The 13,481-nt window shown below is 37.5% G+C and overlaps 1 protein-coding gene across 6 annotated transcripts in view; it reads right to left on the bottom strand.

The window, feature by feature from the left end:
• The window catches only part of myt1la (myelin transcription factor 1-like, a), a 100,347-nt gene that overhangs the window by 85,582 nt on the left and 1,284 nt on the right, over positions 1-13,481 (bottom strand). The window lies entirely within an intron of this gene.

Below are 13,481 nucleotides of genomic sequence, written 5' to 3' on the forward strand. Positions count from 1 at the left end.
ACATAGCTTTTTGGCTTTTTTATATTGTATGGTACATGAAGAAAAGTTACAGGACATGATGTATATCTGTGTATTTAGATTGGCTTCTTTTAAGGCATATGATTCATGCTCTTACCCAAAGTAACATATATTTGAATCATGATACACATAATTCCGTGGTAAACAGAATTCACATACAGAATAAGCTAGGCAACGAATAGTGCATTTTAAAGTAAAATAAAATCAGTTTATTATAAAAAAACAAGGGAGTTAGTTTTCTCTAATATGAGCAGTTTATAATGAACTTCAGTTGGGCTTATACTTACGCTGGAACGTACAGTGGCCAGTTTTTCTGCTCTTGATTGTGTCTCCTGGTTTTGTCACGAGCGAGTGCTAATCAGCGAGGCAAATCAGGCCAGATTGGGCCGAACTGGAGAGGAAATACGATTTTAATCAGCATGCAGCTCCCCGTGCTCGCGCTCTCTCTCGCTCCCGCGCTCCTGTCTGTCTCATTCGCGGCATATTTAGAGATGGCGATGCCACGGAGCAATCAGCTAGACCTCTGCTGCATCCCACCGAGAAGGACGTGCTTTAATTACCACCAGCTAAGACAGGAAGTCTCTCTCTCTCCCTCCCTCCCTCTCTCCTGCTCTCTGCTTCTCTCTCTCCCTCTCTCCTTATGCTCAGAGAGAATGTAGACTAGGGGCCTCTGCATAATTACATGCAATAATGTGTCATTTTTATCCAACTTCTCTCCTTTACGAAAAGAAAGGCGAAAATTACACATCTAGTTAAAACCCCAATTTCTGGCCAACTTGTCTACATGTGCGATGGGGGAATATGTTGTGATGTGAGCTCGGAGGCTCGCTCCGCCCGTGTTCTGTAGGGGCACTTGGCTTTAATGAATAATTAGCAGCGTGTTTTAGCTGAGTCACCGTGCTCCAGGGCCTGCACTGGACTCTAATGGAGGTGTTGCCTCATATCGCCCGCTGCAGATATGTCTCCAGTGAGCCAATTGTATAGCGGCCTGCGTGAGGCACGGCGGATTTGTGTGTGTTTATGCGTGCGTGTGTGTGTTAAAAATAACAGCTCTCCCACTTCATGACTCATTCTGTGAGCCTGCCTGTCCGACACTCCTAAACAGTGTCTGGAAAGAAACCCTGGAGCCAGCTCCTTAATTTACAGGCTGATCATTCCTTACCATGTGTGTGTGTGTGTGTGTGTGTGTCAGTCATATCTGTATGTGTCTGCATGAGGGTTGTACTCACAATATATGTCACTCAGTGAAATGCCCTCCTGGCTGCTAGCTACGAGTGTGGTTCCTTATAAAATCTTCATGCCAGCCTTGAAAGAAGTTGCTGTTGCATAACTTATATGATTGGTTGCTTCATGATGACCAATGACAAGAGACAAGAGACACAAAAACATATAATGGTCAACAGTTTAACAGAGTAAAAACTAGAAGAAACTTTTAGTAGAAACTAAAAACTGGTATGTCCCGGTATATATATATTTTTTTTGGGTAAAATCAGATATTTATCCTCCAGTTTACAATAAAAGGTTATTTAAATATATATTTATAATTCTTAATTAAAGAAGACACTAAAATTAAATAACATACAATAGTAAAGAAGATAAGTGATTCCTTCCAATAGAACCTGTCGATATACGTACATGAATTTTCGTTGGAAGTACTTAATTGTCAGGCCTGACAGTTCCCAGCATGCACCCACACCGGTCTTCCCTCACACTGCTGATCACCTGACTCTACAGTGTTCATGCTCTCCCAGCTTCTGAGCGCTCACACCTGGTCTGTTTAGTATAAATACCCCTGTGTTTCCTTAGCTCCTCCTCGAGTATTGAATCTACTTTTCTAGCTATTCTACGACACGTTTCTTTTGATTGTTTTTCCTTTGTTACCGACCCATTTTTGTGTTTTTTGACTATTCTCATGCTTTGCCCTCTGTATCATTTGTTTACCGCTGCCGACCTTTTATTTAGACGACTCTTTTTTTTGCCTACCCCTTTTACCTTTTGGATTATCTGTATATGACCTTTGTTTGCCTTGTTCACTCTGGTATGTTGTTTATCCTTGCTGCCTTCTTGTTATTGACCATGCCCATCCCTCGTAACTCATGTAAACTTAACCACTTGGTTAATAAACATTATGTAAAGTATCTGTGTGTGTGTCTACCTTATGTCTGGCCCGCATGACATTACTGCCAACTGTTAGGTCTCTCCTGCAAAGGACTGGCACACTATCCAGGGGTTATTTTAGCCTTCCATGCAACCAATGATTCTGGATAGGCTCAGGATACACTGCTACCCTTGCCAGAGAGACGTATAAGAAGACGGATGGATAGATGGATGGATACCTAAGCTAGGCCTCTGCCTAACACAAGCTGTGTCCAGTGCTGGGAGGGTGAAAGCTGACACATGCTTCACAGGAATCAGCTTTGAACTATTTGTGATCTCCCTATGATACAGTCATCATGTAGACAGCTGTGCCACTCAGGTAGACCTGGTAATGTGGACAAAGACAATGTGATAATCGCACAGCGGATGAAGGTAAGATCAATAGTAATAAAAAAAAACACATGAGAATTGGTGGTAAATGAAGGTATGAGCCGTAGTAAAAAAAAGTTAAAACCTACAGTCTGTAGTCTTGGGGTTATTTTTTAGACTGCAGACAATTTGAATATGTTTCTCAGAACTGTCAACAATCTGTTGACTGTGCACAATGTTATTTACAGTGATTTAATGACAATAAACTGACACTTAATAACTTAAAATAGTCAGATTGGATTTGTGTATCTGGACACCACAAACCTATCTGCATGGGTTGCTGTTATAAAAACATACATAGGAAATGTCTATTTAGGCCCAGTCCTCACAAATCTGGATATTTTTTAAAGGTTTTTAAAAGGTAAGAGGTTTTTGTCTCTGTTTTGGCCTTACGTCCACACGGTCACTAAAAACAGAGCTTTTCGAAAACGCCTTTTTGTTTACATAAGCTTAGCCTGTAGAATGAGCCTGAAACAGGGATAGCACCTGGATTAATTCTGTTCTTTCTGTGATTTGTGGATTAATAACAGTTTAATTTAATGTTACTCACATGACCTAATACTGCACCAAAAGGTGCTTTTTGCAGTTTTTTCCGATCCTCCTGTCTGGAGGTACAAACCTTACCACGAACGGAAATCTGTGAACAAGCACCTGGTGGGACAATTTTGAAAATAAAGTAGTTTTTGGTGAAAAGTGGCCAAAAAATGTTCCAAATGTCTAGAGAATCCCTGTTCATTTTAGCATTTTTGAGTGGTATGGTGTTTCCGTGTGAACGGGGATATTTTTAAAAAAATGCTGCTTGTGAGATGCTACCCCAATACAGACTGAACTCAAAATATGGATTAAAAGATTCTTCACACAATACACATACAATATATTATATTAACAGCATTAGGCTGATGCTCTTATTCAGAGTGACTAACATTTGAATCACGCTACACAGGTATATGAGAAATACTGGAATCAGGAGTCTTACCCATGGACTCTTACCCACCGGTCTATAGTAGTGTGACTGACCAGTCTTTAACTAAAACCTAGTCTTTAACAGGGAAATTTATCCACTATGCTGCACCAACCACTTCAAACTGTTCCATTTATTGTTTAAACTAAATTATCATCTACTGAAAGACTGTATTATAGTTTTTTGGCAGCAATTCAACTTTTGGTAGCTTTATCTTGGATGAAATGTACAGTTTGTCATGTGTACGAGTAAAAAATGCAATAATTCACACACTTAATATTCTAAACTAAAGTGAGTAAACTTAATACGTCTCCTTCTCAGTTCAGCCAGCTCTCCTTTGGCTCCCAATAGCTCTATCTTACTTCTGTCCAGCTCAAACCCCCTTCTTCATCATGAAAACACACTATGACAAAAACAACCCAGTAGCCCATCTCGCCACTGATAATCACCACACACTCCCTCATCCCAATTTAGGCCTGCTAATGTGCTCTGCAGCCTTTTCTCTTCCGCTATATGTGCGGAGCAGTGAGGGGAGAGAAACTGGCTGAACTCTGCAGAGCAGGGCTCATATAATCACCTGAGATGAGTAATTAGGAAAAATGCCCTATCTCACAAAGAGACCTCTTTGCATTCAAAGAGTGAGGCTCTGATGACAGTGTTCCCTTCGCCTCCTTCATTTACCCATTTTCAGATTCGCTAAACAACAGCGGCCTCTGTCTCAGGTGGAGAGAGCCTCTCTCAGGCAGGACTGAATCATCATCATCACCATCATCAGATGGCCCTGAAGAAAAATTGTGCTGTTAATGCACCAGCTGAGATACCTAACTGGGTTGCTGCTCGCGCGCACACACACTTACACACACACACGCAGTCGTGCTCCCTGACCGGAATAGAGTGTGTTGTGTGTCTTGCATGACTGCAACATATACTGTAGTTGCATATTGTACCTAAAAAGCAGGATTTACACAGGTTTGACAAAAGTGATGTGAAGTAAATGTATGTGTAAGTCTTCATGTATGTTTCTGCTATTGATTTCACTCTGCTAATTTCAGTCCTGAGCTATATATTAAAGAAAAGAAAGAGTTATATATCCATAAAATATACAGTTAGTTCAACGTTCACCATGACAAACCAAGTCTTATTAATGTCTTATTGATGAGTTATTCATTGTGAAAGACTTTTTATTATTATTTTTCAACATATTCTCCAACTCTTTCATCTTTAGCATGTGCTACAGTAATAATCATCATAGCCGGGCACGGCTGGAGAAGACACACACACACACACACACACACAATACACAATACCACACTGCCATTACATGCAAAACATTTGTGAAATAAAAAAAGGAAAAAATCTCCATTTAAGCTGTTTTTACTTTCCAAAACAATTTGAATCAGGCTGATTGTCAAATGTTTATGATAAATAGTCAAATAAATCCTCCAAAAATCTTAAAATCTTTTTTAAATTTCTTTAATTGAAAGTAATAATTTTTTTATCCCATTTTCTCCCCAGTTTACAGTTTACAAGGCCAAATACCCAACCCACTCATTAGGACTCCCCCTATCACCAGTGATGCCCCAACACACCAGGAGGGTGAAGACTAGCACATGCCTCCTCTGATACATGTGAAGTCAGCCACCGCCTCTTTTCCAACTGCTGCTGATGCAGCAATGCAGAGTAGCCTCACAGTGCATTCGGAGGAAAGTGCAGCGAATCAGTTCCTATACATCAGCTTACAGACGCTGTGTGCTGAGCGGCATCACCCTTTTGGAGTCATGAGGGGAGCGAGCACCATCTACCCACACAAAGAGCAAGTGCCAATTGTGCTCTCTCAGGGCTCCTGTAGCTAATGGCAAGCTACATAACAAACCAGCAATCTACTGATCATAGTCGCAGTGTCTTTTTTTTTACCCTCCCTTGTAAGTTTAAAATTGTGGAGACACTATTTTTTTTACACGGCAGGGATCACTGTACATGGATAATATCATCAGTTTGTAAAGCATGAGACCAACAAAAAAAAGTAAGGCAAAGTTTTGCATTTGTCTTTTTGAATTACGCCAACTGCTAACAGAAACCCCTTGAGCCTTTTTGTTTTAGTATGGTAAATTAGTTTGTCAGCCATAGCAAAAGGCATTTTTAATACAGTATGTTAAATATAAGGAAGTTGTCTGGCTAGCTAACTGATGTTGAAGGTCTTCAACAACAGGAGTTCAATATATTACAAAAACTTCACTATAAAAAAAAATCTCCTGTGTGGGCCATAACAAAAATATTTGTCATGGAAACAACATGGTCTATAACAGACTTCATCCAGGTTCAGAATAGACCTTCAAAGCAGACATAATATGGGCAGTAAAAGCAAAACACCTGTGTGGGACATATAATTGGAACAAATTTAACACTCACTCTGCTTAAAAAACATGCTTCATTTTCTGTGCTTTGAGAATTCATTTAAATTACTTAATCAAGATGTCAGATTTAAGGTAATTTAGGATTAATCATGACTGTGTTAAAACAACACTTATAAAATAACAACTGCAAATAAAAACATCTGCATAAATATTTGAACTTTTTTTTATACTACAACAGCATACACATTTAAAGAAATTGCTAAAAGCTGTCTAAATATCATTTGACAGTGTGTTGGCTTCTATTATAAATGTGTTGTGAGTAAACATGTCTTCTAAAAAATAGAAAAATGTGCTCCACATACACATGCTACATATGCAGCTGAAAAATAATGGCGTGTTCCTTTAAGACTGATTATTCAATACCTGCTATGAATCATTCAGTTTGAGGTTAAAGGGTTAACAGCAGCTTTATTATCAAATGATCATAAATTCGTCTCGCTGTAAAGTGGAGAATAAACTCTGACTCAAAATAAACATATTATATCACCTACCCAATGACTTTATTATTAGTATTTGCTTTGAGCAAATGTGTTTTTTTTCTGCTTCTCTCTAACTACAAAGAAAGTAGCGTACAGTATTGTCTGTGATGTAAACAACCATATGCTACAGATGCAGCTGACAGAGATTAGATTGAAAAACAAAATAGGAGAATTCCTTTCATACGTATTATTTATAGTAGCTACTGTGAACCTCTTAGTTCATATGTTATGGAGTAATAAGAGAGGGAAACTGAAGCGTGGAGCCATGAAGACGAGTAACCTACAGACTAATTACTGAGTTCTTAATCTTCATTATCAACATAGTCTCGTCCAGCCTAATCTGAAACATCTTCTCAGCTAATTATATGCAATTAACAAGGATACTACTATGATGCTTTTCCCTGTTTTTAGTTAAAGACTATGAAAGCAAACTATGTAAAATGCTTTAAGGTAAGAAACTGTATAATGTAGTCTATAGCCTATAAAAAGTAACTGCTATTTTTTCAAACTAAAACATATATATATATATATATATACATATATATATATATATATATATATATATATATATATATATATATATATATATGGTTAAATCATTAATATTATTATTATATAATAGCTTTGCATGAATTCAGTGTAATACAATAAAATGATCAGAACCACATTTATTAATAATAATAATTCTAATAAATTTAGTTTTAATAATCAGTCTAAATATAAAACAATAAAACAGCAACAACATAACTCCAATTAACTCTTAGGGAGATATCTTACACACTGTGCAAGGCATGTTGTGATGCTCATTGCTATCTTACACTCCACCAACAGTTTATTTTCACAGCGACAGAGCTGAAGAATATATCTAAGGAAGTGAGGTGTGTTCAGGTAAATTTCGGGCAGAAGAAAATACATACTTGCCACTGACTGATCTAAACCCTGACAACACTCAACCTGTCAGACGTTCATTGCTATCTTGGCAAGTGCACAAACCCAACTTTTACATTAACAAAAAACAGAATACAGAATAAAATAACATTGCTGTTCCCGTAAATGATTTGGCCGCACACCTTTACAGCATAAACATACAGGACAGTATTCTCTGCTGAGAAGTGCAGAAGCTCCATGCCGCTAAAATACCAATACAAGTCCGAGCACACCGGGTTCTTAAAGGAAATGGAAAGTGAAACACTTATTGGTTTATTTTATGTCACACCCATGATTAATTAAAATAATTAGTACATGCCTTTTGTATCAAGCTCCAAAAGGCATACTTTTCCCGTTGTTATGATAGCAACGACACACTTGACAGGCCATAAATCAAGCAGCGCAGTGTACAGTTGACGGCTCGCCTAGAGATCGCTAAAATAAGGTGCTTAATGTTAACAACATTAACAACAATTTCAAAGTCCATCTCATCCCCAGACCAAACCAAGACAGATTCCAAATGAGATTATGGACTGGAGACAGAGATCAGACTTGAGTACTACAACACTAGTGTTTGGCTACACCCAGGACCTCATGCTTTAAAGCGTTAACATCTGTGCTTCAAAACCCAACTTAGTGAAGTCTTCAGCAACACACACACATACAGTACTACAGCTGCACTGGATATGTGTAGAGAACAGATGAATAAGGTGATAAAATGCAGCACAGCCCCATTGTGTTCAGTATTTGCCATTAGAAGATGACCCAGTTGAGGTCTCTGCTGAATTCCAGATGTTTACTGAGGGCGATCGCCAAGGCTGAATTTGTTTATTGTGCTTGCCTGCTGGGATACAGCCAGGACCATGCTTTTCTTCTCTCTCTCTCTCTCTCTCTCTCTCTCGCTTTCCCTTTTACTCCCTCTCTTTCTTCAACTAGGTCACCACAGCACTGTGTCACAAACGTAGATGAGGGCTTCCCATGGAAACGCAGGAGGAGCACAGCATCATCTGTGACTGTGGCCTTCATACAAGATAAACGTGTTGCACTTAAGGTAAAAAAAAGAATGGCCCTTAAAAAAACAAGCACTAGATGGCTCCTCCATCTGTTTATCTTTCTTTCACATTTTGTTTTGGTCTTTTGTTCTTCTGTATTAACTTAAATCCACAGGTCTACCATACAGTACCTCTACTTCTCTGGCCAGACAACACTTGTATGATTGTCATTATTTTTATTTTTTTATATAGCACTTTTTACAAATGATGTGTCACAATGCCGCTTTACAAAACTAAAAATCTGACATATAACCCCAGTGAGCGCAGAGACAAGGAAAAACTCCTTTAGAGCTGGAGGAGGAAGAAACCTTGGGAGGACCAAGGCTTATTTATAAGATAGGGATATTAATATATAGGTTTATAAATAGGAATGCACCAAAAAGATGTTTTGGCCAAAACTGAAACCAAACTAAATAAAATAATTTGGTAAATGTCATACACAAATTTCATATTTTTATTTATTTTAACACATTTACATTGCCTATATTTACTTTAGTTTTACTTTTTAAATGAAAAGCAAACACAAATCTCCAATTTTAAATATTTATTGAACGCTTTTATATTAAACATTTTTACCATCTCAGGAGACAAAACAACATAGCACAATGCAGTGTTTCTGCTTCATAGCTTTGTTTGGCAGTGGCAGCCCACTGAAATTTCTGAAACATTCTGTCGATTTGTACCAATTTGTCAAAGCATGCTACCATAGTGTATATTTACTGTCCAACCCGCCTAAATGACAAACAGATGATATCCTGAAAAATATGTGACCACAACTTATTAAGGCATGGGAAAAAATAATTAAGATGTGGGGATGAATTTTATGACCAGGACTTATCTTGTTTCCATGCCCTCATCAGTGGACATGCATTAGTATTTCGTTCTCATGCTTTAATAAGTTGTGGCCAAGCATTAATATATATTTTTTAAATGATGTCACCTTAAGGGCTCTGTACATTAGAAAACGCAACCAGCTGAAATGTTGTATATGCTGTATATGTTTAGATAGAGAAAATCACTATACCAGGGTAAATATGAAGATACATAGATTTTGTCATTTTTAAAATGTATTTAAATGCATTTTTTATGTGTTAAACACATACAAATATTTTTGTATTTATTGAAATACAAATTGTATTTAAATAAATATAAAAAAGAATTATCTTGGAAAAAAACCTGAAAACTTTAAAAGCTCTAGGTCTGTGCAGTATTGTTGGTCTGAAAATAAATCCTGATTTTACACTAAACCCTGCAATTACTTAGAACTAAAGTGCTTTTTTTTGCTATTATTAGCTAAAAAAAATTGAGTTTCCACATATTCAGTGCATACCTAATTATAAATGCAGTAGGCTTATGCATATGTCCTTATCCACCTGTCTTTAAAAGATCTCTGCTTACATGCCTGCTTTGCTGCTTTTAGATGCAAACGGTTTGTCTTTTCCCTCGATCTGCCCCACTGTCACTGGTTTGGTCCCACCCAGGTGCTCTGGGTGATAGCTCCACACCTGCCTGCTATGTAGTGCAAGATATGTGAGGGTCCAAATAAAATAAAGCCTGGGCAGAAGACAAGGCACTCACCAAAGACTTTACGTCAAATATAAAACTTTTACTTTTACTAAAATTGTTAATATTTAATCTCAACTGAAAGTTTTCTTTTTTATGCATGCCTCCACACTCTCATGATAGATATGAGGTTTAACTGACCTGTAAAATCAGTGATCATCTGAAGAAAGAGATGAAAGAATTTTTCTTCTGAAGTTCTGAAGATGATTTCCTGACCTTCTGTTCTTTTCGTTACTGTTCTCTGACATGGTAAGAGACTGGTCATAAATATTACTAGGCAAACCTGAAATATTAAATAGCCAAACATGTTTTTCCTTGATGTTCTTCAGATCTTCTTCTGACCTTCTTTGTTTTCTGACTTGGTCGATAACTTGGCGAATGCACAACAGACACACCTTATGCAAGGGATAAACTCCAAACGCCCTCATGCCAAAAATCATAGAACAAAAAAGTAATGTGTACTACGATTTGCTTATTTACATGGACAATTCTGCTGGTGGAGCAATGGAAACTTCAGAAGGGGAAACTCAGACCTCAGTAGCTTATTTACTCATAGTAAAAACAAAGAAACGAAGAAGTGAAGTTTCTGACCGAGCGCTCTCTCTCTCTCTCTCTGACTCTCTCTGAACATAAGATGTCACCTTCAGATATGGGCATTCACAAGCCATCCACTGAGGTAATACTTCAAGATCTATTTACATACTGCTGTCCCTTGATTTTTGCGAAGTCCGTGTATTTTCCAGTTGATGCAAAGTGCTAAGATGCTTAGCCCACATTAGCCTGGCATTAAATAATTATTAGCGAAACATAAAATTACAGTAATTGCGAACAGAACTGTACCGTCATTATCACTTCCCCATCCATTATGCTGTACAGAAATGCTCACGGATGTCCTTAAATACAGTCTGCTCTGAGACTGTATAGCCGCTGTGAAGCAAAGCATTTGTCTGAAAACAGCTCATTAATGATAAATGAACACGGATAGACTGCACTTCATTAAAAGGCAAAGAGTTTGATTGCAGTAAAGGCTGATTTTGTCCCTTTGGTGACAGGAGCCCAACTGGAGCCACAAAAGCCTTTGCGCCTTAACAATGGCTTTAATGGGCTGGTATAGCATCTAGAAAACACTAAAGGAATCACACTTTTGGTTACTGCAGGAGGTGTCATTCCCTTTCATGCAAAACTAGCAGAGGAAACACTGCAGCTCAAAAGCAACGGACATCACTGAGAGGAGTTATTCTTCCTCTAAATGCAAAGAATTATGACCTGAAAATGCATCGAATGTAGCTGAACACTTCTGCCCTGAACAGTATTGAGATTATTTTAATAATGTGGAGCAAGACCAATTTGAATTTCATAGGAGTGAGTGTGGACACAACAGGTCAGAAATTCAATGAGATAATTATGTCATGCATGTACATTATGCACAGCTGAAAAGCCATCCACTTTGCTATTGTTTCTCCCCAAGCCGCCTTCACCAAAGAGGCTATTTTTATCCAAGCCATTGCCGCACATCAGACAGTATGTGTGTGTGTGTGTGTGTGCATGTGTTGGGGTGAGGGTGGGGGTGTTCATTAAGCTTGTAACATTGTGAAACAGGCAGGGTGTCTCTCTCTCTCTCCCTCTCTCTCTCTCTTTCTCTCTCTCTCCCTCTCTCTCTCTCTTTCTCTCTCTCTCTCTCCCTCAGCCAGCTATCTTATTAATGACTCACTGAGCCTGGCTGTCTGAGGCAGGGAAACCCTCTGGGGTCATGGAGCTTTCAGACACATCATTCAGATCTGCTCATAAGAACACATAATCAGCCTCGTTCTGCATCTTCTACCACCAAATTTAGAATATGTTTCATTTTAAATGTTCCACTTCAAAAGACATAACCCAGTTCATAATATCTCAAATAACTCACCGTGCTTTCAAATGCAGTACTACAGCCTTCACCTCACCTCAAAAGACCTTTCAAACCAAAATCCAATAAGAATATCTATACTTTAAAATACCTTTCTACCTTAAAAACTAAAGTAAAGCACAGATCTTATATTAAATTCAGTACTAAGCTCAAAACTCAAACTATAAAAATTTTCAAATATATCATTACATTATGATACTAATGCGTTCACCTAAAACACATTCTACTACCTCAAAATACCTTCTAGAACAAATTACCATATACATCATAAACACAAAATAAATAAGTGTCTAACATAAAACACAAATTACCCTGTAAATCATAATTCATACAAAGGTTCTACTACAATATAACAACAAACAAGATGTTCTGCTGTAAAATACATTCTACTTCATTCTATTTCAGGATTAATGATTTTGTCTCAAAATTCCTTTGTTATAAAATTTTATTACTAACGCTTTAAATTTAGATGCAGTCCTAATACCTTCTCCTTAAGAATTCAGTATTAATGCTCCAAATCTACCTCTAAATATAGTGATAACATATACCTCAAAATTTAGTTATAAACTTTTTTTAACTTATACAATATTAGATGTTCTCTCCTTATTTGTGCATTCTTAAGGTCTGCCCCAAAAGTAAAACAGAAAATCACAATTAATATTTTATATACATTACAATTCCTAATGTACTTGACACAAAATCCTCTTCGTACTAAATCTTTTGAGCTCAAAGGCCATCAGAATTATATTTTTAAGAAATTAAGAAATTAACTTCATAATGATCCTCTTAGTGTTGCTTATTGTACTGCACCCAAAACACATTTTTTAGCATTTGCATTCTAATAAGCATTAAAATGAGCGGTACAATCCAAATAAAAATGCAGGTGCTTAAGTTTCTTGTTCAAAGTTAAACTAAACTTGTAAAACCACTTACTCACCGTGTCACACATTAAAACAATACGGCAACTTCCATAGAACTGCTGCTAAAACCTAAACCCAAAACCACTGAGAAGCAATCACAGCAAGGTGTAATATTTAGTTGTGGAATATAAACATCAAGTTCATTTAGGAGGGTCTGAAGTGATGGCCGTGGAGAATCTGCAGCAGTTGCTGCAGGGACACACTCCCCAAACCCTGCCTTTAACCAGTAGGACAGAAAGAGTTTTTACATCAGCGGCAAATTGCAACTTTTGCCAGTTAAGAACAATCCTCCAGTCTGCATGAACTAAAGTTCCAGTGCTTGTATTCATGAATAATTAAGAGCAAGTCCCTTCCACATGCATAACTTTAACAGAATGAAGACATATTTGGTTTCTTCTTACTCTTTGTTTTATAGTTTATTTTTCATTTTTATTTTATGTACATTTTGTATTTTATAGGAGGGTATTCTAAGCAAGCTGCTAATTTATAAGGGACTCCTTCCGTAAATATAAATGAAAAATCAAGTATGTGCATATTTTTATCTCACAAGCTGCTTGCTTACCTTTCTTTTAGCCACTTGTGCATCTGTGGAGTTCTCCCTTTGTTTCAAATGTGAGACGAGTTTGCTCAGCAATGCGTAAGTGCAACTTACACTCGAGTTCAAACTGCAGAACTTTCACAGCTGCTTGTTCTTCTTCCTTTTTCCCTTCAGGATTTA

The sequence above is a fragment of the Astyanax mexicanus genome, chromosome 1 (assembly GCF_023375975.1).
Source record: "Astyanax mexicanus isolate ESR-SI-001 chromosome 1, AstMex3_surface, whole genome shotgun sequence".
NCBI classification, from domain to species: Eukaryota; Metazoa; Chordata; class Actinopteri; order Characiformes; family Acestrorhamphidae; genus Astyanax; species Astyanax mexicanus.